The sequence below is a fragment of the Leptinotarsa decemlineata genome, unplaced genomic scaffold, assembly GCF_025532065.1.
Source record: "Leptinotarsa decemlineata unplaced genomic scaffold, Ldec_3_MD MMD2_tig00027543_RagTag, whole genome shotgun sequence".
NCBI classification, from domain to species: Eukaryota; Metazoa; Arthropoda; class Insecta; order Coleoptera; family Chrysomelidae; genus Leptinotarsa; species Leptinotarsa decemlineata.
This window is the reverse complement of record NW_027412721.1, coordinates 165,001-171,516: the sequence shown is the minus strand read 5'-3', so window position 1 is coordinate 171,516 and position 6,516 is coordinate 165,001. Positions and strand designations below refer to the sequence as shown.

The 6,516-nt window shown below is 37.9% G+C and overlaps 1 pseudogene; it reads left to right on the top strand.

Moving 5' to 3' along the window:
• Positions 1-1,244: 1,244 nt before the first annotated feature.
• On the top strand, positions 1,245-2,224 carry LOC141486953 (histone H3-like; annotated as a pseudogene).
• Positions 2,225-6,516: the final 4,292 nt, after the last annotated feature.

Sequence of the window (6,516 nt, the reverse complement as noted above, 5' to 3'; positions counted from 1 at the left end):
TACACTTTCCGTTTTCTTTTATATTTTCACTACACTTTCCGTTCGGGTTATTTCGCCAAAATTTCCATTTCAAATTTTTATTTCACGCTTCCGATATTCTGCTTGCTTCGCGGAAGGCAGAGTAAACGTTCACTACACTTTCCGTTATTTTGTTTTCATACACTTTTACTTTTAAATTTTCACTACACTTTCCGTTATCTTTTATATTTTCACTACACTTTCCGTTCGGGTTATTTCGCCAAAATTTCCAATTCAAATTTTTATTTCACGCTTCCGATATTCTGCTTGCTACCGGAGGGCAGAGGTCGATTAAGTTTGACGATAGTCGTGTCACTAAGTGTTCTGGCGATGTTCTAAATTTACTGTAGTCTCTGGAGATACCCTACATTTTGTTTTATAAAAGAGAAGACATTAGTAGATCAAGATGTTCACATGATGTGGTGCTTGCTGCTGCTGCTGCTGCAGGTTTTTCCGGGTTTTCCTGCAGCTGAAAAAGCAAATGCGCCACTGGAATCATCAATGAAGTCGCCCCTCCGGAGCGTCAATTAAATTTTGTTGTTTCATAATTTCATGATTTGTATTACTTTCTTGACCTGAGACTTACTTCAAAAATATAAAAAATACACACGAATTCATTTCATAAGCTTTTGTGGTTCTGAAAAGAACCTTTTTTTTATGGAAACGGTAAGGACAATACAGGGGGAGGCATTAAATTCAACCGCCAAATCCGTACAAGGTTCGACCTTGCCTTTTCAGGGCGTATACAACATCCATGGCTGTGACGGTTTTGCGTTTCGCATGTTCGGTATATGTTACGGCATCTCTGATAACATTTTCGAGAAATACTTTGAGTACTCCACGAGTTTCTTCGTATATCAAACCCGAAATACGTTTAACACCACCTCGACGGGCTAATCTTCTAATGGCAGGTTTCGTTATTCCTTGGATATTATCACGCAATACTTTACGATGACGTTTCGCTCCTCCTTTTCCTAAACCTTTACCTCCCTTGCCACGACCAGTCATTTCGAATGTTAAGAATAAATTATATACTGCACGATACGAATGAAATACTGTTAGTGATACTAACGACAGACTTCGACTAAAGTTCTACACCGAACTCGGTCGGGTTTTGTTAAATTTCATGACTCCGCCCACAACTGGAAATCGGACCAATGGCGTCTCGTCTAGATGGTATATAATAGTTGGCGTGTATAAGCCGACTCAGTTCATATGTTGTCCGTCTATCGTTCGGTATACATTTCGTTCGTTACAATTCGCAATAGGTTTTGAAAATGGCTCGTACCAAGCAGACCGCTCGTAAATCGACTGGAGGTAAAGCTCCGAGAAAACAATTAGCTACTAAAGCAGCTCGCAAAAGTGCACCGGCTACGGGAGGTGTTAAAAAACCTCATCGTTACAGACCCGGTACTGTTGCTCTCCGAGAAATTCGACGTTATCAGAAGAGTACTGAATTGTTGATTAGGAAATTACCCTTTCAACGTTTAGTTCGAGAAATCGCTCAAGATTTCAAAACGATTTACGATTCCAAAGTTCAGCCGTCATGGCTTTGCAAGAAGCTAGCGAGGCGTATTTGGTAGGACTCTTCGAAGATACGAATTTGTGCGCCATTCACGCCAAGCGCGTTACCATTATGCCCAAAGACATTCAGTTAGCAAGGAGAATACGCGGAGAACGAGCTTAATTTCATATATATATATCCCAATATATATTGAAAATATATACAAAAAAAAGGTTCTTTTCAGAACCACAAAATGCAATTGATGAAAGAATTCGTTTATCGATAGATATGAATGAATGAATGAATGTATGATATTTTCAATAACTCGCATCACGTAAATATTAAATCACGGGTGTTTGCAGAACATGTTCAGTATGATCCAAATATGGATTATAATACTGAAATTTTACTTTCCGAAACGAATCTTTCGAAAAGATCATTTTTAGAAACGGCTGAGATAAATAACGAAAAACAAGCGATCACTGAATGAAAGATCGCTCATAACATCACCATCTTTTCGTAAATTTCCTCTGATTCATATTTTTGAATACCTGGCATAAATCTCGAGTGACTTTTTGTAATATACCCTATACCAAAAATGAATCGTTCTCGAGATATTCGATCGTTTATACAGAAAAAGTAGGTATTATTCGGTTCTCGAGCCATTTCCCTATAAAATTGAAAACAAGTCTCATAGAATACATAAGCTATTATTGATTCATCAAAATATTACATTCCGTCGTCTTGTAGGAGGAGTAACATTTCCAAAATGATGAACGAGGTATTAGGAGTCGATGAGTAATTCTGAAGATATAAAAATCAGTGATTTCTCAAATGGAACACCCTTAGTTTGGAAATCTCGAAATGATTTTGACTCATTTTCCTGAAACGATCCCAATATCAGAAAATAAGTCAACTGTTCACAAGACATATTTCAATGAAATAGAAAGACAGAGCAATATTTTTTAATTTTTACTCTTTTACGAAATTATTCGATTCATATCAATTCGATAGTCGGCGGCGGCGGCGGAAGAAATATTATTTATCTATTTTTTTTCTGTTTATAGGGATAGGCTAGGTAGGTAGTTCTGACTATTTATTTATATATTTGTTGGACAGTTGAATTATATACGAATTCTTGTAAAAAAAATTGTGGCCCTGAAAAGGGCCATTTGTTTTCTTAGACTTCGTCGCCGGAGAGAGAAGTCAACTGATAGAAGAATTTACTTCTTCTTTTTTGGAGAGGCAGCTTTTTTGGCTTTCGGAGAAGATGCCGATGCAGGGGTCGCTTTCGCGGTTTTCGGTTTGGGTGCTTTCGGCTTTTTTGTTGGTCCTTTGTTAGTTTTCTTTGCTTTCGAAGGAGACTTGGTTTTACTAGCAGAAGTCGCGGACGAAACCTTAGAAGCGACGGTCTTTTTATCCTCGGCAGTTACCTTTTTAGGCTTGGCTGCGGCAGCCGCTTTCTTTTCCGGAGAGGCTTTCTTACCTTTCGGTGATGCAGCAGCCTTCTTGCCGGTTTTAGCTTTTTCACCAGCTACGCGTTTAACGGGAGTTTTTTTGGCCTTCGCACCGGCCGTACCGGACGTTTTCTTTTCGGTAGCCGACGGTTTTGCCGAACCAGAAGATGCCGATGCCAATTTGAACGACCCCGATGCACCTTTTCCTTTAGTTTGTACTAATGATCCGGAAGCAACCGCAGATTTAAGATATTTCTTGATGAAAGGTGCCACTTTTTCTGCGTCAGCCTTATAATTCGCCGCAATATATTTTTTTATGGCTTGTAAAGAGGAACCACCCGTTCCTTCAATCCTTTAATAGCGTTATTAACCATTTCCGACGTAGGTGGGTGAGAAGGTTTACTTCTTGGATTTTTAACTTTCTTTTCTTTCTTCGCAGTAGACTGTGCCTGCGGCGACGAAGATGAATTAGCCGAAGCCGAAGAATTCTGATTTTCTATGTCTGCCATAGTAAAAAAACAACTGACAATATATTCTCGGAAGATAGATGCTACACTCGTTAGGCGTCTAGAGAGAATGATGTAGTCCTCTGGTGTTCCGTTTGTTTAAATATTCTGGGTCGAAGCACAGGCGGACGGGAGACTGAACGCTCGACATTCTCGTTAGACACGATATTGACGGCTTCCATTCTGCTGTCGAAATGTTCGCATCAACTTCTTTACGAAATCAATGCCGGTTTCCTATTTAGACTTCGACTAGCACAATAACGTGGATAGATTCTACGTATTCCGAAAATATTTTCTGATAAGAAAAAGCTAATATTAAACCTCGACAACTCACAGTAAATTACAATGAAATATGAAGTATTGATGATTTTGACGTAACTCCAGACAATTCCTTTCCGAAAATACTCGTAATCGATGATCTGGAAGGAACCTTCGAATAAATATCATAGGCGCGACTGTCTATAGAAACATGATACATTAGCCGATAATACTCGATAAATACACGAGTGAATAGGGGCATCGAAGAGACCTCGTGTCTACCTTCATACACGACTATAACCAAGAACCGACGCTTCTAATAGCATCAACATTTTCAAAAATTATCCCTATAAAAGTGTTCGATGAAAACGGCATTCGAATAATAACGAACGTTATTAATGTTATATTCGATAAGATATAATCATCGTAATATACTTTCAATAAAAAGGTCGATACTACAACACGAACGAACGAACGAACGAACGACGATACTGTGAGCTCTATCTATAACGGAGTAATACACACCCACCCCCACCCGAAATATATAAATCGTCAATGTTATAGTCGAAATCAGAAATGCTAATCATAAACGTTTTTAGACAACATATTAGCACGTAAATAAAAAACACGTTAAAAAATAACATAAGTAATAGAGTACATGACTAGTATAACAGTAACGAACGTTAACTTTTTAGGTTGATAGGTAGGTAAGCACCATCTAAATATAGGTGGCAAAATTATTTATTATCATCGCGCGTTTCACGAAAGGAGGTAACAATGTACTGATAACAAGGCAACCCAACCGAGTGAGACCTAGCGCCCTAGCAAAAATAAATTATCATTCAGCGTCGAAACGATATTGTAAGAATTCTTTCATAAATATTTTGTGGTTCTGAAAAGAACCGTTTTTTTTTAAGAATGTATATCGTAGACCGGAATAAGTAAATTATTTCGAACTGGTATATTTCGTAACTGCTTTGGTGCCTTCGCTGACGGCGTGCTTCGCCAATTCACCAGGAAGTAACAGACGTACTGCAGTCTGAATTTCTCTGCTCGTAATAGTCGATCGCTTGTTATAATGAGCAAGACGGGAGGCTTCCGCTGCGATACGCTCAAATATATCATTTACGAAACTGTTCATGATGCTCATCGCTTTACTGGATATTCCGGTATCGGGATGGACTTGTTTCAATACTTTGTAGATATAAATTGCGTAACTTTCCTTCCTCCTCCTCTTCTTTTTCTTATCGGTCTTCGATATATTCTTTTGGGCCTTTCCGGCCTTCTTCGCAGCCTTTCCACTAGCTTTGGGTGGCATTCTGAAAATTTAATTTCGTCAATATCAAACAAACAAGTACTATCGTGCAGGTTTGCTTTCGACTCAATGTAAAAGACGCCACTCTGTCGTCACTATTTCAGATAGTAACTGGAACTCTAGTAGGCTCCGCCCACCGGAAAGTTGAGCGTTCGAGAACGCCCATTGGTCGGTAGGACGGTATTAATACAGGTCGATTCTATATAGAAATCATTGTATAGAAAGCTACTGTTAGAGCAACATCGAATAATTCTCAGTGAATTCTTTAAATTTATCCGATATATAATACTAATCTACGATTCGACATGTCTGGACGTGGAAAAGGAGGTAAAGTTAAGGGAAAGGCAAAGTCCCGTTCCAGTCGGGCTGGACTCCAATTCCCAGTAGGACGTATTCATCGACTCCTTCGTAAGGGAAATTATGCCGAACGAGTTGGTGCCGGCGCCCCGGTTTACTTAGCCGCAGTAATGGAATATTTGGCAGCTGAAGTCTTGGAATTGGCCGGTAATGCGGCTCGCGATAACAAAAAAACCCGTATCATTCCTAGACATTTACAGCTGGCCATTCGAAACGACGAAGAACTCAATAAATTGTTATCAGGAGTAACCATTGCTCAAGGTGGTGTTTTGCCCAATATTCAGGCGGTTTTGTTACCGAAAAAAACCGAAAAGAAGGCATAAGTACACATTTCCTGAGAGAGGAAAGCGACAAATAAAATATCGGCCCTTATCAGGGCCACAACGATTTTCTCTAATGAATTCGACAATTGCATATATTTTTTTTTATTTTCTTGTCATCGCTTTTCGATACAATTGTTGACGCAGCACGATATGCGATTGTTTCTTTCTTGCTTGCGCATATTTACGTATACATGTATACATGATTAATAATATTATTATTGTTCAACTTCTTATTTTCGTGCCGAAACAAGTGATTTCTATTTGCTGAAATCAAATATCAGAATGTCTGTACGTTTATTCGTGATGAAAATAAAATGTATGCAGTAATATCAGATTTAGGTATACAAATGAATAAACATAACAATATCCATAGAAATATTATACATTCTTGTTCGTGGAATTACAATATAGACAATCATGAGTAAATTGGAATGAATAAATGAAAAAAAAAAAATTATACCTAATTAAATTATATAGCATAGATGAATGCATACATACATTTCAATATCTGCAGAAATGAATGACGAGTATATAAAAATAGGTTGTTATTATTATTCATAGTAATTTGTGAAATGGGATAGATGAATATTATAAGCATAAAACAATAATATTTGGACAGTGGTTCATTAACCTTCGATCAGTTTATGAATATTCATTTTTTCAATTTTTTCTTTACGTACAAATGGTATCGCGTTTTAAAGCGGCGTTTCAGAAAAGTTTCATATGTAATTTCTATTGGTGAATAATTGAATAGTTTGGGAGCTACCTAGCTAGCTAG